The sequence below is a fragment of the Ovis aries genome, chromosome 4 (assembly GCF_016772045.2).
Source record: "Ovis aries strain OAR_USU_Benz2616 breed Rambouillet chromosome 4, ARS-UI_Ramb_v3.0, whole genome shotgun sequence".
NCBI classification, from domain to species: domain Eukaryota; kingdom Metazoa; phylum Chordata; class Mammalia; order Artiodactyla; family Bovidae; genus Ovis; species Ovis aries.
Genome location: NC_056057.1, coordinates 15,677,337 through 15,702,369, shown reverse-complemented (window position 1 = coordinate 15,702,369; position 25,033 = coordinate 15,677,337). Strand labels below are relative to the sequence as shown.

General features: G+C 40.7%; 1 long non-coding RNA gene across 1 annotated transcript in view; it reads left to right on the top strand.

The window, feature by feature from the left end:
* The window catches only part of LOC132659669 (uncharacterized), a 101,167-nt gene that overhangs the window by 69,381 nt on the left and 6,753 nt on the right, over positions 1-25,033 (top strand). The window lies entirely within an intron of this gene.

Sequence of the window (25,033 nt, the reverse complement as noted above, 5' to 3'; positions counted from 1 at the left end):
TGGTAGTTGGTGAGTGTGAGTCATTGTCTCTGAATCTGATCAACTCTGAGGCATTGATAAAATCAAATTCTGGAGCTGCAAGGATGAAGGGCTGACCCTAGACCATTGTGAATTAATCAGAGTAGATGCTGTTTGCTAGGGAAGTCTCAGCTAACTCCTTTTTTAAAAACCATTTTTTACTGAAGCATAATTTACAATGTTGTGCTGCTGCTGCTAAGTCGCTTCAGTCGTGTCCAACTCTGTGCGACCCCATAGATGGCAGCCCATCAGGCTCCCCCGTCCCTGGGATTCTCCAGGCAAGAACAGTGGAGTGAGTTGCCATTTCCTTCTCCAATACATGAAAGTGAAAAGTGAAAGTGAAGTCGCTCAGTCGTGTCTGACTCTTAGCGACCCCATGGACAGCAGCTACCAGGCTCCTCTGTCCATGGGATTTTCCAGGCAAGAGTACTGGAGTGGGGTGCCATTGCCTTCTCTGAATGTTGTGCTAGTTTTGGGTGTACAGCAAAGTGATTCAGGAAGTCTTTTTCACATTCTTTTGCACTATAGGTTATCACAAGATATTGAACACAGCTCCCTGTGCTATATAGTATGTTCTTGTTTATTTTATATATAGTAGGAAGTATATGTTAATTAAAAGCTCCTAACTAATCTCGCCTCCTCCACTTCCTGCTATCCCCCTTTGGTAACCATAAATTTGTTCTTTATATCTGTAAGTTTGTTTCTATTTTGCAAAGAAGTTTATTTGTATCATTTTTTAAGATTCCACATATAAGTGATGTCATATGATATTTGTATTTCTCTGTCTGACTTATTTCACTTGATATGATCGTGTCTGGGTCCATCCATGCTACTGCAGATGGCATTATTTACTTTTTTATGGGCAAGTAGTCTTCCATTGTGTATACATCTTTTCCCATTCACCTATCAATGGGCATTTGGGGTGCTTCCATGTCTTGGCTACTATATAAGCAGTGCTGCTGTGAACACTGGGATGCATGTATCCTTTCTAATTAGAGTTTCCTCTGGATATATGCCCAGGAGTGGGATTGCAGGATCATATGGTGACTCTATTTTTACTTTTCTAAGTAACCTCTGTACTATTCTCTGTAGTGGCAGCACCAATTTACATTCCCATCAATGGTGTAGGAGGGTTCCTTTTCTCTCCACACCCTCTCCAGCATTCACTATTTGTGGAAGTTTTAATGATGGCCATTCTGACTGGTGTGAGGTGACACTTCATTCATTTTGATTTGCATTTCTCTAATAATGTTTAGCGGTATTGAGCATCTTTTAGTGTGCCTGTTGATCATCTGTATGTCTTCTTGGAATTTAGGTCATCTGCTCAGTTTTTGACTAGACTGTTCATTTTTAATGCTAAGCTGTATGTCAGTTTACTTCTTTAACTCCATAGCATGCTGCTTATGTGCCTGATTAGCACTTAGCATTATCTTGCAGTTAGATCACTTGTTTGTGTGTCTGTGTTCCTTCCCTGTTAGACTGCAGTCCCTGAAGATGGAGACTGTGTATTTGTGTCTGTATTTGCAACAGACATGTTTGTAGGTAGATGGTGCCCAGTTGTTCTTGAAGTTGTTTTTTGGGGTGAAGTTTCCTAATTTTTTCCTTCTAATGTTGATGGGATTATATCATAGTATTGATGCTGGGAGGGATTGGGGGCAGGAGGAAAAGGGGACGACAGAGGATGAGATGGCTGGATGGCATCACTGACTCGATGGATGTGAGTTTGAGTGAACTCTGGGAGTTGGTGATGGACAGGGAGGCCTGGTGTGCTGTGATTCATGGGGTTGCAAAGAGTCAGACACGACTGAGTGACTGAACTGAACTAAACTGAACTGATTATTAGAATAGCATCTTAAAGCAACTTTGGATTAAAGTCTTTTCAGAAGTGAAATTATTCCCATAATGTTTTCCTGAAAGTATTAGTAAACCTGTCAAATTTCACAGAAATGTTTGATTTGCTTCAATTAGCTTGCAGTAATTTAAGTGTGGAAACTGACAACAGCGACTGTTCCCATGTACTTTGCTTTGTTTTCAAAGCTGGTTTTATAAAATATTTAGTAAATAGAAAACCTCTATAAATAAAGGTTAAGGATATAATGATTGCATACCCAGTACCCAGTTTAAGAAATAGCACTTTATCATTATCTTTGAAATACCCTTGTGTGCCTGTCCACAATTCTGTCCCCTTATTTCTTCTACAGGGACTCATAATCCTGAATCACAATATCTTTTAATTAAAAAGCTAAAATAAAAGCAATCCATTTTGACACATGAACATTCTTGGCTACTATTAGAAGTAAAAAATTTATGATTATTGTGTGTTTTTGAGAGGAAACAATTAGAATCCCAATTTCATAAGAGTTTTTAAAGATTCATCCCAAAACTTGGTGACTGGAAGTGATCCTGGTGTCCCTAGGGGTAATCTATTATCTTATGCAAAAGGCAGGGTGTGAGTGGGATTAAAAAAAATACTTGGCTCATGCTTAGGAAACACAGATCCTAGGATGCAGTCTGTAGATTTATATCAAGTAAAGTAATTAATGAGGTCCATGTACCTTAAACAGGAAGGTAACTCTCAGCACACAAGATAGGGCTGTGTTTTCCCTGAACTGATATAACTCTTGTTGGCAGATTCTCCTTGGCATCCTGGTAGGCTCTAGACCAGTGTTTGGTGGGGTGAGGGTGGGTGGGGAGAGACAGTAAAAATTGGCTTTAGTCCTGGATGGTTTTTTGGATATCCTTTGTTCTAGGAAATAGGAAAATAGTCACCTCTAAAACTTAATGTGTATCAGTTAGTCACATAACTGTAAGATGTAAAATTTAGTTCCTTTTTTAAAAAATGGCATTAATGCTTTTCCTTTAAAATGGAAGACTAATTCATTAAGTCAGAACTTTTGAGGGATTATTTGTATGTGCATGCGGTAATCTTAAACCCTGGCCCAAGGGATTGCAATCTATATGAGGAGGGTGGTAGGAAAAAACACGTTACAGTAATGGACTTCGGTAACCTACTTTGAAAGAGGGCCTTTTAATGGTTCTGTGGGCCATCCCAGTGTTATTCTGAAATTACAGTAATGGAAATATGTGAAGCTAAAGGGCTGTGGTTAAATACATTAGACTCCTTGAAAAGGGCTGCTACTCAGTGAAAAAAAAAAAAGCCTCAATCAGAGTTTGCTACTTTCTATGTTATGCCCCGGAAATTAAATAAAATTGGCTTAAGACTTTGAAGCAGCAATGTCTGTTGTACTTCAAACAATGCTTTGTTGGGGAAGTTGTTGCCTTGTTACTAATGCATTTACAGAGCACCCGGGGAACTTTAAAGAACAGCAAAAACTGATTTGGGGGGAAAAGGTCTCAGAATTACACACTGGGTGAAGTAGTGCCTGGTGTCAGAATTATACTCTAGAGCGGCTCTTAACTCAGAAACTGGAGATGATGAATTGGTGACATTTGAAACAAATTGAATTTCATAACTTACAGATTCATGGACTTGCTTCAGGAATTTGATCTACGTAATTCTGTTGATTTGTAAGACCTCTGGACTATAACTGTCCTTCACCCTGCATATTCCTCATTATTAAAAATGATTTGTGCATGTAGCAATAAAATGGACTGGACAATAAGTGACATTTAGAAAATAATGCTTGGATTAAATTTAACTTCCTAAAGTTCCAAAGTATCCTACCAATGGAAAATGACATCTGCTGGATATTTTCTTCGAGACTTGACAAGTTCTGATTCAGACATTTGATCTTTTCAATGTATTTTCATTCCTCACATAACAAGGACCAGGAAAGGAAAGATTGATGCGATAGTTATAAAACTGCGACTCGGATTTGAGTCTTTTGTGGCAGGGTTTTCCCAAAGCTCCAAGACAATAATTTTTTTCCTTGTGTGATATACTCTCCACTCTTCAATTTTTTTTGGCGGGGAGGGGGTAGAGGTAAGGTTTATTACTTATAGTACCTGGAAACTATGTGGCACCCTTGGGGCCACACAGCAAATTTGCAGAGAGAGAGACAGAAGCACTTTTCAACTCTTTAGAGCTATAAGAAATGTCTCCCACTTTCTTTTTACTGCTCAGTTCACTCTGTGTGGGTTTGCCTGGAGGCCCAGATGGTAATCTGCAATGCAGAAGACACAGGTTCGATTCCCAGGTCAGGAAGATCCCCTGGAGAAGGAAATAGCAACCCACCCCAGTGTTCTTGCCTGGAGAATTCCATGGATAGAGGAGCACAGTGGGCTACAGTCCACGGCATCGCAGAGTCAGACATGACTGAGGGACTAACACTTCATTTTGTACAATCTATTTATCATCTCTCAAAGTAGCTTGCAGGAGCAAATACTCTGACTGGTTTTCAATTTAGCAGAAAGACTATATCAGTGATTTTTTTAAAGGTAAGATTGCTCATCTCATTTTCTGTTTAACACCCTTCACTGGCTTTCTGTTAGCATTAGGGTAAGATATAGAATCCTCAGATATGGAATCCTGAGTGTGGCCTCTAAGACAGGACAGTGTCTAGCACTAGCCTGTCTCTCTGATCTCATCACCCACTGGACACTCTGACCTTTTTGGTTCCTGGAAAGCCAAACTCCATTTGACCCCAGGACTTTCCCATGTGCTATCTGTTGAGAAGCACAGACCAGAAGGTCATTTATCACATGAGAGAGGAAAATACAGGCTATGTTTACTGAACTCAAGAGATGCTGGGGAAAAATAACAAAAATAGTTGAAATAAAGAAGAGGATATGGCAGAGTATGAATGTTTTGGCAACTCTTGGAGTGAGAAGAGCCAGGACAACAACTGGGGTTCAGTGGAGCAGAGCAGTGAGTCAGTTTAGACCCAACAGCCCAGAGGCGCCTTCTGCTGTCCTGAGTTACTGGCCTCTCCTTGCATTAGTGATATCATAATTGGAAACCAGCAACCGAACAACAAATTCGTGAGCCTGAGATGTAACTTTGAAAACTGTAGGATAAATTAGGAGTTCAGGATTTACATATATATAGTACTATATATAAAATACCCTGGAGGAGGAAATGGCAACCCACTCCAGTACTCTTGCCTGGAGAATCCCCATGGACAGAGGAGCCTGGTGGGCTACAGTCTACAGGGTCACAAAGGGTCAGATACGACTGAAGCAACTTAGCATGCATGCGTATATAAAACAAGATAATGAACAAGGACCTACTGTAGAGTACAGGGGACTATACTCAATATTTTGTAGTAACTTAAAAGGGAAAAGAATCTGAAAAAATATATGTAAGAAGTTATATATGTATATAACCGAATGGCTTTGCTGTACACCAGAAAGTAATACAACGTTGTAAATCAACTATACTTCAATAAAAACATAAAATTAAAGATAAAAGTTTCATAAAATAGAAGGATAATATTTTGAGAAATATTGCCAATGTAATTCTGACAGCCGCAGGAATAAAAACTAGAAAGCATTCTAAGAGTAGGATCTAACTTATAAGGTGGAGGTAGAGAAATGGAGACTTAAAAGTATTTCTGAAGGATTCCCTATTGAGACATTTAAACTTTGATCTTGAGGGTGAACAGAAATTGCTGTTGTTCACTCAGTCGTGTCTGACTCTGTGACCCCATGAACTGCAGCATTCCAGGCTTCCCTGTCCTTCACCATCTCCCAGAGTTTGCTCATACTCATGTCCATTGAGTGGGTGATGCCAGCCAGTCACCTCATCCTCTGTCACCCCCTTCTCCAGCCTTGTATCTTTCCCAGCATGTCCAGGGACTCAAGAGTCTTCTCCAACACCACAGTTCAAAAGCATCAATTCTTCAGTGTTCAGCCTTCTTTATGGTCCAACTCTCATATCCACACATGACCCTTAGAAAAACCATAGCTTTGACTATATGGACTTTGTAGGTAAAGTAATGTCTCTGATTTTTAATATGCAGTCTAGGTTGGTCATAACTTTTCTTCCAAGGAGCAAGAGGTTTTTTTTTTTTTTTCTTTTTAATTTCATGGCTGCAGTCACTATCTGGAGTGATTTGGGAGCCCAAGAAAATAAAGTATTTCACTGTTTCATTGTTTCCCCACCTATTTTCCATGAAGTGATGGGACCATATGCCATGAACTTTGTTTTCTGAATGCTGAGTTTTAAGCCAGCTTTTTTGCTCTCCTCTTTCACCTTCATCGAGAGGCTCATTAATTCCTCTTCACTTTCTGCTATAAGGGTGGTGTCACTTGCATATCTGAGGTTATTTATATTTATCCCTGCAATCTTAATTCCAGTTTATGCTTTATCCACCCCAGCATTTAGGAGTTAGGCTAACAGTAGGAGTTAGGCTAACAGGAAAGGTGAAATCTTTTCCTGAGTGATTGCTGTGAGAAGAAGCCAGGTTTGTTCAAGGACCAGAGAGAGTAAAGCTACTGAGAGAATTGGGAAGCAGTCAGGAGACAAGGCTGCAGTGTTGCACGGGGACGTTCCCCAGACCATGCGCATTATACCCACACTCACGTGCAGTGACTCTCCATTGAGCCGGTTGAAGGTAAGGAATGATGAGATGGTGTTTGTTTGTTTTCTCCCCAGAAAGGTTAGATATGGAGAATGGACTGGAAGGGGAAGTAGCAAAAATGAATGCAGGAGATGAGTTGGGAAGCAAGCTATTGCAATAGTTCAGGTGAGCGATGGTTGTGGATGGACCTACGGTGAAGTTGATGGAGTTAGAGACAGTAAATTTGAGGCATAATATGGAACTTGGTAATTTATTAGACATGTAAGCAAGAGCCAGACGAGTGCGACAGAGTCCTCCAGGTGACTGGCTCAAGCACCTGAGTGGAGGTCTGTGTAATCTCTGAGGTTGAAACACGAGTGTGGGAGTAGCTTTCTTGTAGGGAGCTCACGTGTTTAGTGCCTATGGAGAGTGGGTCTTCCAAGCGGAGCTGTCAAGTAAGCAGTCTAGGATTCCAGAAACAAGTCGTTCAGAGACACAGATTTACTAAAGTTATAGGACAGGATAGATTCACCTTGGAAGTGAGTAGAGATGGGCAAACCTCTAGATAATTTGCTGAGAAGGGTGATCTGGGGAACACAGATAGGAATTGGGCTTTGAGAGGAGAAAGACATTTTTGCCACCATGAAAGAGCAAAGAGGGAGAAGACCACGCAGATGCAGGTCAGTTAGAGGATTTTTTTTTTTTTTGTAGAAAGTTAAGGGTAATTTAATGGCTTCTCTCTTCTCTGTGATGTCAGAGACAAGGTCATCTGCTGCCAGTAAGGAAGATGAAAGTAAAATCAGAGGTCTGAGGAGAGAAGAGAGTTGAATGTAGTCCTTTGGGGCCACATGCCAACATTCCCATTTTGCCTTTTCCCAGATGGCTGCTTGTTCTACTGAGGCCAGCTCAGCACTCAGATAGCTGTCTATAAGCAATGCTTTTACAGAAGGATTTGAAAGGTACATGTTGATTTGGTCTAGTGTTATAAAATTTTTAAAAGAAACTCCCAGTATACTGTTCCTTCACTGCTCAGAATGCCTTCAATGACACTTCAGGATTATAAAGCCCTGAGTTTTATGCTGCTGAAATCAGTTGTCCATTCAGAGTGCCATAGAGTTCTTTTCTTGTAGAACACAGCTGCCCTGAGAGAGCGGCCTTTCAGTTTAGACCAAGTGAGAGAGAGTCCCTGAAGAAAACCCACTGAAAGCAATTGGATCAACCCACGCTTGCTGACTGTAGTGGTTGGATTTCCATTTGAAATTAAAGCCTATGGGGAAACCTATAAAGGACTTCCCTTTAATGTAAGTGAAGTCGCTCAGTCATGTCCGACTCTTTGCGACCCTGTGGACTGTAGCCCACCAGGCTCCTCCGTCCATGGGATTCTCCAGGCAAGAATACTGGAGTAGGTTGCCATTTCAGTTTTACCCAAAGCTGGCACAGGTGGTATGGAAATACCCTTATGGTTTGGTTCTGTCAGGATCTTACCAAGCTGAAGAGTTTTCCAGTGAAACCTTTGATAGTTATGTCTAACAGCTTCTCCTAACTAGTCATGATGTGACTTGATTTGAAGCCAAATATTGTAAGCAGGATTAATGCCCCCATCTGTTTTTCCATCCCCAGTGCATATTTAACCAAATTATCTTTTCCCTCTTGATTTCATTTACTCATTAGCTGCATCATAATGAAGATTCCACAGTGACTAATTCTTGGGGCTCTCAGGAGGTTGAGATACATCAAGGCTGGCAGGAGGCTATAGTGTGGGACAGGTTTCTCTCCTCTGTCAAGCTGTCACTGGAGTGATGCAGGATCACAATCTGTCGTTTAAACCTCAGGAGGAGCCCTCTCACTGTTGGAAGCTTGAGCACTGCAAAGGTGGTCATCGGGAGCATAACATGGGTCCTTTAGTCTTCATAGCAGGTCTACAGAGAGACAACAGGACTTCACTTACTGCAAGTGAACTCATGGCAGATTAGTCTGGGGTGGTGAACAAACCCATCTTTCCCTACATTTTTTTTTCCCTTCCACAACTCTTTTCCAACTTAGAGGTAAGAGGTAGAATCTTAGTTTTTATGTTATTTTTCCTCCTCCGCTACAATTTTCTGTGCTGTCCTTCTCTGCGGACTTCCCAAAGTAACCTCGTGTCTGTCTGGTTTCTAAAAAAAGCCCCAGTGTTTGCTTCCCTTCTTATCTCTGGGGCCTGATATTTTGTTATTCATTCTGGGCTCACGTCACTCTCTTCTTTACTCATTCTTTTGTCCCTCCTTTTATTGCCCACTCAGATCTTGAAACAAACAAATTTCTTTATACCAATTTTTTGTTTTTTGTTTGTTTGTTTGTTTGTTTGTTTACCAAGATCATAGTTCTTCTACAGGGAAAAAAAAAAAAAAAAGCATCTTAGAGCCCTAGCATATGAATTAGCTTAATATGTTAAAATGTTGAATATTTGCCTTTTTAAAGAAAACCACATTAAAAGGAACTCGAAGAAATCAATGTGGGTAGAATTTCATGTTTTTGGTCCTTGAGTTGTTTCATGGGATCTCTCAGGAGTGAATGCTGTGCCCTCATTGGAGGTTAAATTTGGCTGCATCCAGAGACTTGGTTCCTCTTCTCTGACACGCCTGCTGAGCAAACTACATGAGTCTTTGATCGTGTTGTGCCCTCTCTCTCAGGCGCAAGGCTCTGACCTTGCCTGGAGGGGTGCTCCCACAAGAGGTAGAAAGAGTGCTGGTGTGGGAGCCTGGTGTCTTTCAAGGCCGAGCCCCATGGCTCCCATGTGACATCCATCAGCCTCATCTTCCTTCTCATTTTAAAGCAGATGTTACCTTCTGCCTTTTCCTCAGGTACTGGTGGTACTCCCACGGTACTTTGTACTCATATCTTTCACTGTATTTAGTAAAATCTGTTGTAATTTTAGTTTAATGTGGTAGTTTTAAGATAATGACTAGAAGTTCAAGAATTGCTGTTTTCATCTTTTTATATATCTTTTTCTCCTCAGCGTCTCGTATAGTGCAACATGTAGAGATGCAAAACATTCTTATAACTACATTCAACTCAAGATCATCTATTGAGCTCTTTATGTAAAGCCTCTCTCTAGGTGCAAAATGCCAAAATGAATAAGAACTTAAAATCAACTTTCAGAGATAGGAAAACAACTCTCAGAGTAGTTTTGTACAATAAGAGTTACAAAAGTGAGATCATGGGAATGCTGAAGAATCCTTGGAGGAATAAATGCAACTTCAGTGGGAGAAACTTGGGAGAGGTTCTTCCAGGAGATAACATTTCAAATGGTCTTGAGAGGTGGGAAGGATTTGGGCAGGTGGAAGGTCACAGATGGAGCTTCCCTGGTGGCTCAGTTGGCAAAGAATCTGTGAGCAAAGCAGGAGATCCTGATTTGATCCCCGGGTCAGGAAGATCCCCTGGAGAAGGAAATGGCAACCCATTCCAGTATTCTTGCCTGGAGAATCCCATGGACAGAGGAGCCTGGTGGGCTACAGTCCATGGGCTCACAAAGAGTCGGCATAACTTAGTGACTAAACAACCACCACCACCACCAATGTCAAGGTAGGGTCGTGAGCTGCACGAGCCAAAATCAGAGGAGGGGGAGCTTCCCTGCCCTGTATGATACAGAGGAAAGGATAAAAGGGAGTTGGGCTGATTTGTAACAAATAGTACTCTTAGCAGGAAGCATGAAGGTTTGCCATTCATAATTAATAGAATAAGTATCAGAAGTTACTCTTTGATCAAATTTCAGAGTTCAAGCAAAGATCTAATAAAGTATTCATTATTTCTAAATATTATCTTCATCTGTAAACTCCGCCTAGATTTTGTAAACACTTAATAGGACAATAACCACTACCTTTTAAGAATTTTCAGAAGAAAAATTGGGAGGATATATCTGCTTACTATAAGGGAAAAAGTGTGTAATTTGGTTCTTACAATTTGAATCATTATTTTAAAAATGACAACAAAGATTGCCACATGGTCATGAAATATCAAACTGTTTCTTGGAGCAGAATTCAACATCCCTGGATCTTTTCCATCCATGATGCAATTGTGGTTCTTAATAGTAAGAGGAGCTTCTGCTGTCTTCTCTCCTGGGCCTCAGGCCAGCACAGGTTCTAAGCTAGGGCTCTGGGAGCCATGCAGACAAGTCTCTCTGAGAACTTCATGAAGCTATCTGGATGTCCTCCACACTCAGCTATGTACAGGCTTGCAGCATCTGGCCCACAGCCAGTTTGAAGACCATGGACGTGTCTCTAAGAACTTAGCCTTCCTCCCTCTCAGTCCTTCTTCCAGTGAAACACCTAAAGAGCTTTCATCCTCAGGTTGCACAGCTAACCCTTTACTCTTTGATTAGGAAATCCCTTTGCCACAAACTGATAATAAAAATGCTTTATGTTGTTCATGCTACAGGGTCCGAGATGGTACAGTGTGGGAAAAGACTTGGAGTTTAGAGAGAGACTATTAGGCAGCAGATCTCCAAAGTTCAGTTCAGTTCAGTCACTCAGTCGTGTCCGACTCTTTGCGACCCCATGAATCGCAGCACGCCAGGCTTCCCTGTCCATCACCAACTCCCGGGGTTCACTCAGACTCATGTCCATCGAGTCAGTGATGCCATCCAGCCATCTCATCCTCTGTTGTCCCCTTCTTCTGCTGCCCCCAATCCCTCCCAGCATCAGAGTCTTTTCCAATGAGTCAACTCTTCGCATGCAGTGGCCAAAGTACTGGAGATTCAGCTTTAGCATTATTCCTTCCAAAGAAATCCCAGGGCTGATCTCCTTCCAGAATGGACTGGTTGGATCTCCTTGCAGTCCAAGGGACTCTCAAGAGTCTTCTCCAACACCACAGTTCAAAAGCATCAATTCTTCGGCACTCAGCCTTCTTCACTGTCCAACTCTCACCTCCATACATGACCACTGGAAAAACCATAGCCTTGACTAGACGGACCTTAGTCGGCAAAGTAATGTCTCTGCTTTTGAATATGCTATCTAGGTTGGTCATAGCTTTTCTTCCAAGGAGTAAGCGTCTTTTAATTTCATGGCTGCAGTCACCATCTGCAGTGATTTTGGAGCCCAAAAGTGATTTTGGATCTCCAAAGTGGGGATCCTCAAAAGGAGATTATAAATAGGATATGGATCATAAGCAGTGAAAGAAGAAGGGAAAGTTTCTGATCCCAGTTAGAGTAACACAGCATGACTACCTTTCTTAGCAGATGCAGCAGTGCCCCGCCAAGATGCCCTTTGGCTCCATCCTCCACCCTCTTGATTTGTCGCTGCTAATTACTCACTCCTGTGACTTTCAGAGGTTTGCCTATGGAGCCAGAACGAAGAGCTGGAGGAAGTGGAGGGCACCTTCCCCTCCCTGCTGGGGTATCCTGTAGCCAACAGCCAAGCAGTGGAGGAATACACAGGTTCAGCTTCTTTGCCTCCAGATGGAGAAACTGTGAGATGTCGTTTTTCTCAAGCCCTGCTCTGGATCAGGCCTGGCCTAGGACTCCTTCCCTGAACTAACTTCTTGCCTGGGTTGGACCCCTTTCCAATCCTGCTCCTTTTACCCCTCACTGGTCTCCTCAGATAGCACATCCTTAATGGATTACCTGTATCCAGATCCTTGGTTTGGGGAGAACCTGATTTAAGCTAGTGTTACCACATAAATGAGGAAGAATCCGCCCCCACCTTTGTTTGCAAGAAAGAAAAAGAAGAGATAATTCATCCATTAAGAAGGCGTGCTGTTATGAATGTCAGAACACTGTTTTTGAAGTAGGATTTCGGAGGACATATACATCCAATCTCTCATCTTATTGATTATATACCACGTTGGGTTTTTCCAGGTTACATGAACTTGAAAACAAAAGAGCTCAGGAGATAGATTTTCTCCTCAAGTAAATAATATAAATGTAACATCTGTTGGTTCTTGACAGAATAATCTGTGTATACCTTGCCAATACATTTAAAACTGGTCTGTGCAACTATTGCTGTTGCCTGCATAGTAACTGAAGTGTGTCCATGACTTTCAATGGCTTATAGAACAACCACATAGCTGACTGAATACCAGGTAACCCCAGCTCCCTGTCATAAGCAGAGAAAAGAGAAAAATGATTCAGAAGGCCAAAATGTGGTTGAGCTTGAATTAATCTTAAAGGATTGTTTCTGGATTGATCACCTAGCTAATAGCAGATGGGAGTACGTAAGAGGAATGTCTTCAGTTTCAGGTCCTAATAATAGTGCTCTCATTTGCACACATTTCACCATCCCAGAAGCCTTTATCATCTTTTCTTAACACCTCCTCTTATGCATAGGATTAATATGTGATGTTGATTAGTATTTATCTGTTTAAGCTGTGTGTTTCTGGCAATTGTGGGTTTCTGCTGTTGCTGCTTTTGTGTTCATTCTGTCTTATTGACTAGAGGCTGTTTTTCCTTTTTTTTCCCCCAAAACTCCCTGCAGAATTCACTCCAGAAGGATCTTATTCACAGTTGTAAAATAGCTTATGACTGTGAAATCATGTTTGCTTCAAGGCTTATAATTTAAATTCTTTCTTATTTACCCTAGTTTATTGTAATAGTTAAATAAACCCTGTAGAGTGTGTGTACGTGTGTGTGTATGTGTGTGTTTTACAAATATATTATGGAATTATGTGCAGCAATTCCAGGGTTTTTTTTTGTGTGTGTGTGTAGCAATTAGTCTTTTTTGTACATTCTGAATTTCATCAACCAGGGAACTTGCTTTTAGATAGATGTGCTATAAAAACATTTCATGCATTAGAGAAGGAAATGGCAACCCACTCCATTGTTCTTGCCTGGAGAATCCCAGGGACAGAGGAGCCTGATGGGCTGCCATCTATGGGGTCGCACAGAATCGGACATGACTGAAGCAACTTAGCAGTAGCAGCAGCAGCAGCTATAAAAACAAATATTGATTTGGAGCAAACTATAAATTATCTGAATCCTCCCCCCTTACCTCTAGGGATAGTTGGCTGGGAGCCAGCTATTCTTCCACTGCAAAAGCTGAAGGCCATCCATCAATTCCAATAGCACATTTAGGGAGGGTGGAAAATGACCACCAGGAATGTCTTAGATTCTCTGTGTCTAACTCCTAAGTTTTATATCACCTAGTAACCTCTGCTACTTCCTTTTCCATGCTCTTCCATAATTACACAGTCCCTTTCATACAATTGTGATTGCCTAATAATACTAGGGTCATCTCTGATCCTCTATTTTAATATCCTTAAAGTTTCGAGATACTTTTGTCCAAATGACACAAATTAAGTGTAAGGCCTTCTATGTCATCTGACAGGTCTGATACTTGAATGGATTTAAAGAAAAGCCGTGGACTCTTTTTCTTCATCTTATAGATAACCCTGCCTGGTTTCTAATCTTTGGGGTAAGGATCCATGTTTAATGATGGAGGGATAAGTTAAGGAGATTTCTTAGAAGTACCCCTTTCTGTTTAGCGTTTAAGAACACCTGACCTTGAAATTCTCTTTCTTGGTCTGTTTTCCAGGGCTTTTGAACAGTCTTGTTATTGCTCAAGTTGAGAACTTGCCCGAGGTTTTGCAATGGCTGCAGTGGCTTTTCAGAATTAACACTTTCTGATGTTGCATTTTGTTTTTAGTCACTTCACAATATTGTGGGTTTGAACTTCTGGTATTCCAAAATCAATAATTCATTTATATTGAACCACTGCCATAAGGCTGTTGCAGGAAACTGGCTCCTTGAACTAATATTCAAGCATGGGCTCCTGGATAAATATGGCTGATGGACAAATGCATTTATCTTCACTACCTTCTAAACCCAGAACTGTCTAAAATGGAGAGGAGAAAACAGCAAATGAGAGACTTAGAGAGAATTTTGGAAGGTGGAGATTATATAGAGAAACTCTTCCACCCTGTGCTGCCAGATAACCCCTCTTCTCTCTGGAGAACTTGGACCAGGTAGAAAATGATTGAGTGTGATCTGACAGGTAGGAGCACATCCAAAAAAACAGATAATTGAGTGAAGGGCTGCACATCAATGAGGAACACCTTAGCTCTTCTCTCATGCTTTGAGTCAATATCTCTAGAAGGCAGACTCATACTTCTTAAACAGAGTAAGTGAGAGAGAAATTAATGCAAGAGAACGATCTTCAGAGACTTATTTGTGGGTGACCCAGAAAATGGTTAATGTCTTACAAGTGAGAAAAAACTGTCCAGTCACGACCTTTAAATACAAATGGAACCACCAAGAGTTTGAGACATTTTAGGAAAACTTCTGTCATGAAAAACACAGGACAAAGAGGGAAGGGCAAGGGAGAGAGAAATTCACAAGAAACAGAAAAGTTCAAGGAGCATAATAAAACATAGGGAAAATAAAACCCTAATATTGTCAAAGAGATATAAAGAGATTTCAGTTATGAAAGAGGAGCAGGAAGATGAAAAAGGGAACACTCAGAGAAGAAGAAAATGTCCTAGAAATTAAAACTGTGATGGAAGGTGAAATTGAGGAAATCTCTAAGAAAATAGAAATCAACAAAGTGATAGAGCATAGGAAAACTTCTAGCCTTGGATTGTGTGGAAATCATATAATTCGAAAGTGATTATTTTCATCTTTTTCCAGAAATTTTCATTTTTTTTTTCAGAAATTATTTCTCTTCTTTAGTTTTTCTCACCTTATCCAACTTCCCTGAGCTTTCTTTACAACACAGAAGAGTGGAAGTAATAACAGGCATCCTTGCTTAGCTCCTGACTTAAATAATAAATTCTCCTTATCTGGCTAAAGATAACCCCGTTTGTTCCTGACTTATTTATTATTTTTAGTCATAAATGAGTGTTGAATTTTTTTGAAATGGATATTTATGAATCTCCATTCAGAAGATTATATGGATTTTCTCTTTTAAACTGTTAAAACAGTATTGTTTTAGCCTGAGAATGAATTAGGGGATTGAGAGTCAGGGTGAAATAAATTGTAATGTACATATATTACTCTAAATTATTCTGTTTAATCTAAAAAAATAAGTACACTATTAATGATGCCACAGCCACTACAATTTTAATTATTACTTGTCCTGGGCATTACTTTGCTGTTCAGCTGCTAAGTCCTGTCTGACTGTTTGTGACCCTATGGGCTGCAGCACAGGGAACTTAGCTAATTTGATAAGTGCTGCACTCAATATGCCAGCAAATTTGGAAAACTCAGTAGTGGCCACAGGACTAGAAAAGGTCAGTTTTCATTCCAATCCCAAAGAAAGGCAATGCCAAAGAATGTTCAAACTACTGTACAATTGTACTCATCTCACATGCCAGCAAGGTAATGCTCAAAATCCTTCAAACTAGGCTTCAATAGTACATGAACCAAGAACTGCCAGATGTACAAGCTGGATTTTAAAAAGGCAGAGGAACCAGAGATCAAATTATCAACATTGTGGGATCATGGAGAAAGCAAGGGAATTCCAGAAAAAACATCTGCTTCATTGATTGTGCTAAAGCCTTTGACTGTGTGGATCACAACAAACTGGAAAATTCTTAAAGAGATGGAAATACCCGATCACCTGACCTGCCTCTTGAAAAACCTGTTTGCAGGTCAAGAAGCAACAGTTAGAACCAGACATGGAACAACAATCTGGTTCAAATTTGGGAAAGGAGTACGTCAAGGCTGTATATATTGTCACCCTGCTTATTTAACTTACATGCAGAGTACATCATGTGAAATGCCAGCCTGAGTCACAAGCTGGAATCAAGATTGCTAGGAGAAATATCAACAACCTCAGATATGAAGCAGAAAGTTACGAGAAACTATAGAGCCTCTTGATGAAAGTGAAAGAGGAGAGTGAAAAAAACTGGCTTGAAACTCAACATTCAGAAGATTAAACTCACAGCATCCAGTCCCAACACTTACTAGTAGATAGAAAGGGGAAAAATGGAAGCAGAGACAGATTTTATTTTCTTGGGCTCCAAAATCACTTCAGATGGTGACTACAGCCATGAAATTAAAAGACACTTGCTCCTTGGAAGAAAAGATATGACCAACCTAGACAGCATTTTAAAAAACAGAGACGTCACTTTGCCAACAAAGGTTTGTGTAGTTGAAGATATGGTTTTTCCAGTAGTCATGTGCTAAGGTAAAAGTTGGACCATAAAGAAGGCTGAGCAGTGAAGGATTGATGCTTTCAAATTATGGTGCTAGAGAAGTTTCTTGAGAGTCTGTTGGACAGCAAGGAGATCAAACCAGTCAATCCTAAAATAAATCAACCCTGAATATTCATTGGAAGGACTGATGCTGAAGCTGAAGCTCCAATGCTCTGGCCACCTGATGCAAAGAGCTGACTCATTGGAAAAGACCCTGATGCTGGGAAAGACTAAGGGCAGGAGAAGAAGGGGAAGACAGAGAATGAGATGGTTGGATGGCATCACTGACACAATGGACATGGGTTTGAGCAAACTCTGTGAGATAGTGAAGGACAGGGAAGCCTGGCATGCTGCAGTCCATGGGGTTGCAAAGAGTCAGATAAGACTTAACAACTGAAGAAGAACAACAATATGAAAATAAAAAATAACCTCCTTGAACAATTAGTTAATCTAGTTAATTTGTTTTAGTCAATGTTTGGTATTTTGGCCATATCCAAAGCACATTAAGACAAAGTTACAAAAGCTATCATATGGTAATTTATGAACTTTAATTTGGTAACAAAAAAATAAAATTTGTCTTGTATTCTGCTTGCAGATAAAGTAACTGATTGCATAAGTATTTCTACCTGTGTGAACAAGCTCCCCTACTGTGGACTGGGAAAAACAGATCTTTAAATATTGTAGAGCAGAAAAAGTTTATGCTCTGAGCAACCTAGAGCAGAAAATGAAGAAACAAATTGGAATGTAAGTGCTATATTTGTAACAAAAGTTCTGCTTTAAGACCCCTGAAAAGAAATATCCAAGCGGTGAGAACACAAGATTCTGGAGCCAGATGGCCTGAATTTGAATCCCAACTCCACCTCTACTGGTTGTGTGACCTTAGAAATGTACTTGAGCTTTCTCAGTTTCCTCCTCTTTAAAATGAAGTTATAATAGTACCCGCCTCCTAGGAATGCTGTAAGGATTGAATGAATTAATAGATGCTAAACCCATTGAATAATGCCTGATTCCTTGGAGGTCTGCAAATGTCAGCTATTACTGACTCATTATTCTTAAACTCAAATGCATCTCTTTCCAACCACAACCATTTACAGTTTTCTCTTTTCCACCGTAGGATTTAGTATATGGGAACACATGTGTGTGTGTAACAAGCTCCATGTTAGGCAAAATGACCCAGAGAGTCATGTTAGCAGAGTCTGATTCTGACAGTCCCCCATCCAATAAAACCTGCAGAAATTGGATTATGATGTTATTGAGTAGTAGCCTCTGTTTCCTTATGACAGAAAGTTTCCCACTAGGAGTTGGCAATCTTCCTAGTGTGTTTTGGAACAGAGCTCAATGCCAGAACCTCCTCACTCTAAATTTACCCTCTATCTTGAGATACTCAGTTTCAGGCTGGGCTATCCTTTTATGAGGTATAGTCAGGATTTTAGAAGGACACTCAGGTTGGGATGTGCAGAGTTTCTTAGCCTTTTTTGGAAACAGACCCTTATCAAGCCATGTGTCTGTGAAAACAGTGTTCTTCCTGAGCCTATTAAAACAGTACCACTATCCCTTCTTGAGGATTGGATAATCTTCTGGTTCCCCTTTACTACATGATATCATAACTGTTCCCCTCCTTAATGAACTCTGATTTCAAAATTTAGAAATAATGGAAATAGAACACTTGGTGATTTGGATAGAGAAAATTTGCACAATGAGAATGTTTTGAAATGAATGTCCAATTCTTCTCCTAAAAAGAAGAAGTAATCTCCTGCCAGAATGATTGGGAGTTAAGAACTTCCATCGTGCCTTTTCTCCATGACCTCAGGGCAGGGCTAACTCTGAAAGGAACTGAGCTGTTTTGGGAGCAACTCCTCCTACCTCTCTCCCACTAGAGAGTCCAGCAGCCTGTTGTGGCTTTGACCTCCGCCCTGCTCTCCAGCATAGCTGCTCTCTGGAGCCTACAGGGCAAACATGTTCTCACTGACTTGGACATGATGCTAATGTGTTGATTGTCTGACAGCATCTGCATTTTGGAGAGAGAATCAGTCCCTGGTAATGGGATTTTGCAAACAGGAAATAATCAGGGTTCTTTGCAAGGGAGCCTCCCTAGGCGTCCTTGCCTCACTGAAAGCACGAGGTAAAGGGCAACTGCTGATTGGGCCAGGAGGGCTTTATGGTTTAGGAAGAACTTCAGATGCATTTGATTTTTTATCCTTCATTTAATCTCTGTAGCAATTCTGTGAAGTAAGCATTCATATCCTCACTTTACAGATGAGGAAACTGAGGTCCAGAAAATTTAAGTGGTTTGGTCCAAGTTTCAGAGCCAAAGCTTCCCTGGGACTTCACAGAGTCCTTTCATGTCCTGATCAGCTGTTCTTACCATTCCTTTGAGCTTGTGGAAAAAGTGGACTCTCTGGGTATGTTATGCTGCCTCTAAGGACAAATACAAATGAAAAATAAGAGGCTTAATTCTCCCTGTTGAAAATGAGGGAGACTTGCCCCTCCTTTTTCTCAGAACATTTTTTTTTAAAAATTTTTCTTCAATTTCCTTTATTTGGATGTGATCCATTTTTAAAGTCATTGAATTTGTTGCAACACTGCTTCTGTTGTTTAGTTCTGGGCTTTGGGCCATGAGGCATGTGGGATCTTAGCTCTCTGATCAGGGATCAAACCCACACCCCTGCACTGGAAGGTGAAGTCTTAACCACTGGACAACCAGGGAAGTCCCAACCATTTACTTTAGAAATGTACTAGAAAATTTGTTCATATATTCTCCTTTCTCTGAAATGCATACAAATTCTTTTGAAGACTAAATAGATCTCTCATTAGCTATATAAACTGTCTCTCTGAAAGACCTGGAGGTCCTTTCTTTGAAATGAAAACATCAAGGGGTGTAGCACCCCTATCTCTCCATTTCTGGAGACTGTAGGAACCTAACATTAGTGGGCCCCTTGCTCCAAGCTGCAAAACTATGTCATAAATATGTGAGTTATAAAACCAATACACTAATGCAGACAGTCACCTCAATTATCAGGTAAAATTAGGATAAACTGTGTGTGATCAATGGTACGTTGAAGTCCTCTTACTCAAGGACTAGTTAATTATTTTTTACCTAGAGGACATGTAAGTGATGGGCTGTATCTGCTTGGCTATAAAAAGAGTGAGATTCCTTTCTGTTCTTGCAATCTCTTAGTGTATTGTCTGTGAAGAACATCACATTCTGTATAATGCTTCTCTGATAATAAACATTTTCTTTCTCCACTACCTTTGTGGAGAGATTTTCTGGGTTGGGAGAAGGTTTTGTTTAATTATATTTCCCCAGTATACCCATGTCAGATACTCACTGATTTCACCCTCCTTTGTAATGGAAAATGAGGAATTTCTCGGATGTATTTGTGTTGGAGTGTTAATATTGGATGAAATTTTGACAGCTTTTAAACTTAGAGTGGGGCTTCCCTTGTGGCTCAGATGGTAAAGAATTTGCCTGCAGTGCGGGAGACGTGGGTTTGATTCCAGGGTTAGGAAGATCCTCTGGAGAAGGGAAAGGCTACCCGCTCCAATATTCTCATAGCTCAGTTGGGAAAGAATCTGTCTGCAATGCAGGAGACCTGGGTTTGATCCCTGGGTTGGGAAGATCCCTTGGAGGGGAGGGCATGGCAACCCACTCCAGTATTCTGGCCTGGAGAATCCCATGGAGTCCATGGGGTCGCAAAGAGTTGGACACGACTGAGCGATTTTCACTTTCACTTCAAACTTAGGGTAAGTAATGTTTTTGCCACTCAGTGGGAATTGTCACTCATTTGGTCCCTTTTTAAAAAAACCTTTCTTATCAGATCTACTTATTATTTTTACACTTTTCTTATTATTCAGTTTTAAATTAGCTGTCCTCTCAGCCAAACACAGAACTAGAAGTATGTAGTGGCTGATTGAACACGAATGCCAAATTCAATCAACTCTTCAATAGGCACCATGAACCAGAGAAGCACAGTCTAGGATGGGCTTCAGAAACCTAATGGTAAATTAATTAATTCATGTTCACCTTGGTATAGTCCTCAATACTATTATTTTCAGCATGACCGGACATATGCTTGCCCAGATACGCCCAACCATGCTGAAAATACATAACTTCTGTGGGCAGTAGGTAACCTCCTATTGCTTCTTGTAGGAGCAGCAAGACTGATTTTTACCCACCCAGAGCACCAGGTGTTTCCAACAAAAATTGTTTCAGTTAAAGTCAAAAGTCCAAGGTAGAAGCTAATACAGATCAGTGGGGAAAAACTTTGTGATTGAGAGAGATGTGCCTTGTCTGCATTGTTGATAATATGCATTTTGTGATTGAATTCCACCTGAAGTTTAATCAGTCTTCAGAGTAAGGAAATAGGTTAAATGGTATTTTCTTGTGATAAACGATAAAGATTTTTTCCATCTCAGACTGATTTTCTACTTTGGCATTTTTTTCAGGAAAGACAAGATCCACTTAGAAGCTAGTTTATATACTTTTGGGCTTCCCTGGTAGCTCAGCCAGTAAAGAATGTGCCTGCAATGCAGGAGACCCTGGTTCAATTCCTGGGTCAGAAAGATCCACTGGAGAATGGATAGGCTATCCACTCCAATATTCTTGGGCTTCCCTGGTGGCTCAGCTGGCAAAGAATCCACCTGCAAAGTGGGAGATCTGGGTTCAACCCACTGGAGAAGGGAACAGCTACCCACTCCAGTATTCTGACCTGGAGAATTCCATGGACTGTATAGTCCATAGGGTCACAAAAAGTTGGACATGACTGAGTGAACTTTCACTTATATACTTTTGCACACTTTCAGTATATTGAAAAGTTCTACCCTTGTTTTTGTATAAACCTATTTTTTTAAATTAATGCTTAATTGAAACTTGAGCAAAATGTTTCTCTTGGCCATGTTTCAAGGCCTGAAAATTTTGACTGCAAGGTTTCTGAATACACTTATTGATCAAATTACTATGCAAACTAAAACCATGTGTGTGTGCATTTTAAGTAAAATATAATATGTGATTGACTGACATCTTATGATCTAACTTTTCTCTTTTTTTTATTGTTGTATGTTCTGCAGCGACTGTAACTTTAAATTAGAGGTTACTTAAGTCTCCTTTTAAATGATTTTTTGAAAGTATAATAAACACTCTACCATATCAGCAAAATTATTAATATAATCTTTGCAAAGCCCATGGAGAATAATGAAATAGCTGAATATTTTAACCAGATCTTAAGACTTTTGTGAAAATAATTTATGTGAAGTGTGTATTCTGTCCGAACATGTGCTTGCATGCTAAGTTGCTTCAGTTGTGTCCAACTCTTTGTGACCCCATGGACTGTAGCCTGCCAGGTTCCTCTGTTCATGGGGATTCTCCAGGCAAGAATACTGGAGTGGGTTGCCATGCCTTCCTCCAGGGGATCTTCCCAACCCGGAGAGTGAACCAATGTCTCTTATGTCTCTAGCATTGGCAGATGGGTTCTTTACTGCTAGTGCCACCATAGAGTGCCCTGTATATAGTAACTGATAACGATAAGGAAAACAACAGAATGGGAAAGACTAGAGATCTCTTCAAGAAAATTAGAGATACCAAGGGAACATTTCATGCAAAGATGGGCTTGATAAAGGACAGAAAGGGTATGGACCTAACAGAAGGAGAAGATATTAAGAAGAGGTGGTAAGAATACACAGAAGAACTGTACAAAAAAGATCTTCACGACCCAGATAATCATGATGATGTGATCACTAATCTAGAGCCAGATATCTTGGAAAGTGAAGTCAAGTGGGCCTTAGAAAGAATCACTATGAACAAAGCTAGTGGAGGTAATGGAATTCCAGTGGAGCTGTTTCAAGTCCTGAAAGATGATGCTGTGAAAGTGCTGCACTCAATATGCCAGCAAATTTGGAAAACTCAGCAGTGGCCACAGGACTGGAAAAGGTCAGTTTTCATTCCAATCCCAAAGAAAGGCAATGCAAAAGAATGCTCAAACTACCGCACAATTGCACTCATCTCACACGCTAGTAAAGTAATGCTCAAAATTCTCCAAGGCAGGCTTCAGCAATACGTGAACCGTGAACTCCCTGATGTTCAAGCTGGTTTTAGAAAAGGCAGAGGAACCAGAGATCAAATTGCCAACATCCGCTGGATCGTGGAAAAAGCAAGAGAGTTCCAGAAAAACATCTATTTCTGCTTTATTGACTATGCCAAAGCCTTTGACTGTGTGGATCACAATCAACTGTGGAAAATTCTGAAAGAGATGGGCATACCAGACCACCTGACCTGCCTCTTGAGAAATCTGTATGCAGGTCAGGAAACAACAGTTAGAACTGGACATGGAAAAACAGACTGGTTCCAAAGAGGAAAAGGAGTACATCAAGGCTGTATATTGTCACCCTGCTTATTTAACTTCTATGCAGAGTACATCATGAGAAACACTGGACTGGAAGAAGCACAAGCTGGACTCAAGATTGCCGGGAGAAATATCAATAACCTCAGATATGCAGATGACACCACCCTTATGGTAACTAAAAAGCCTCTTGATGAAAGTGAAAGTGGAGAGTGAAAAAGTTGGCTTAAAGCTCAACATTCAGAAAACGAAGATCATGGCATCCGGTCCCATCACTTCATGGGAAATAGATGGGGAGACAGTGGAGACAGTGTTAGACTTTATTTTTGGGGGCTCCAAAATCACTGCAGATGGTGATTGCAGCCATGAAATTAAAAGACGCTTACTCCTTGGAAGAAAAGTTATGACCAACCTAGATAGTATATTCAAAAGCAGAGACATTACTTTGCCGACTAAGGTCCATCTAGTCAAGGCTATGGTTTTTCCTGTGGTCATGTATGGATGTGAGAGTTGGACTGTGAAGAAGCCTGAGCGCTGAAGAATTGATGCTTTTGAACTGTGGTGTCGGAGAAGACTCTTGAGAGTCCCTTGGACTGCAAGGAGATCCAACCAGTCCATTCTGAAGGAGATCAGCCCTGGGATTTCTTTGGAAGGAATGATGCTAAAGCTGAAACTCCAGTACTTTGGCCACATCATGAGAAGAGTTGACTCATTGGAAAAGACTCTGATGGTGGGAGGGATTGAGGGCAGGAGGAGAAGGGGGAGACAGAGGATGAGATGGCTGGATGGCATCACAGACTCGATGGACATGAGTCTGAGTAAACTCTGGGAGATGGTGATGCACAGGGAGGCCTGGCGTGCTGCGATTCATGGGGTCACAAAGAGTCGGACACGACTGAGCAACTGAACTGAACTGAACTGAACTGATCTGAACGATAAGTCGGAGAAGGCAATGGCACCCCACTCCAGTACTCTTGCCTGGAAAATCCCAAGGACGGAGGACGCTGGTGGACTGCAGTCCATGGGCTCGCTAAGAGTCGGACACGACTGAGTGACTTCACTTTCACTTTTCACTTTCATGCATTGGAGAAGGAAATGGCAACCCACTCCAGTGTTCTTGCCTGGAGAATCCCAGGGACTGTGGGCTGCTATCTATGGGGTCGCACAGAGTTGGACACGACTGAAGCGACGCAGCAGCAGCAGCAGCAGCAATAGCAATAAGTGGTTTATGTTAATGTTGTTGTTTTTACATACGTTGTTGGGATGTTAGCCATTCAATTTCAGAATAACCAAATCTCTGTCAGTAAAATGGGATTTGGTTAAGGAGGTCTAAAGATTTTAAATGCTTCTAAGAACTAACACACAGTGTTTCTCAAACTTTACTGTCTGTAAATAATCTGGAGATTTTGCCTGATGCTTATTCTGATTTAGCAAGTTTTCCCAGAGCTAGTGATTCTGCATTTCCAAGCTCCCAGTGATTAGGAAAAGTGGCTGCCTTGTGGACTACATCTGGAATAAAATGGTTCGTGTACCAGATAAGCTCTTAGGATAATTGTTATCACATAAAAAAGTTTCAAGTTAGTGCAGTTACCACAGAAACTATTTTTAGTTATCTACTATTGAATATAGAATGTATTATTTTTCTGCCACTATTTATACAGAAAAAACCATAATTCCAGAAAATACATGCACCCCAATCTTCACTGAAGTGCTATTTACAATAGCCAGAACATGGAAGCAACCTAAATAGCCATCAATAGGGAAATGGATGAAGATGTGGTATATATCTGGAGAAGGAAATGGAAACCCACTCCAGTATTCTTGCCTGGAGAATCCCAGAGACGGGGGAGCCTGGTGGGCTGCCGTCTATGGGGTCGCACAGACTCGGACACGACTGAAGCGACTTAGCAGCTGCATATACATATATATATACATACATAAAAGTGATTCACTATACCGTACAGCATAACATTGTAAAGCAACTATACTCAGATAAAATTTTTTTTAATGAAAAAACATAATTTTTCTAGTTGTCATCCACAAATTGCACAGTTACAGACAGATCAAAATATACCAAATCCAAATGTAATTGTTACTTGGCTGAAGTTTTTTTGTCCT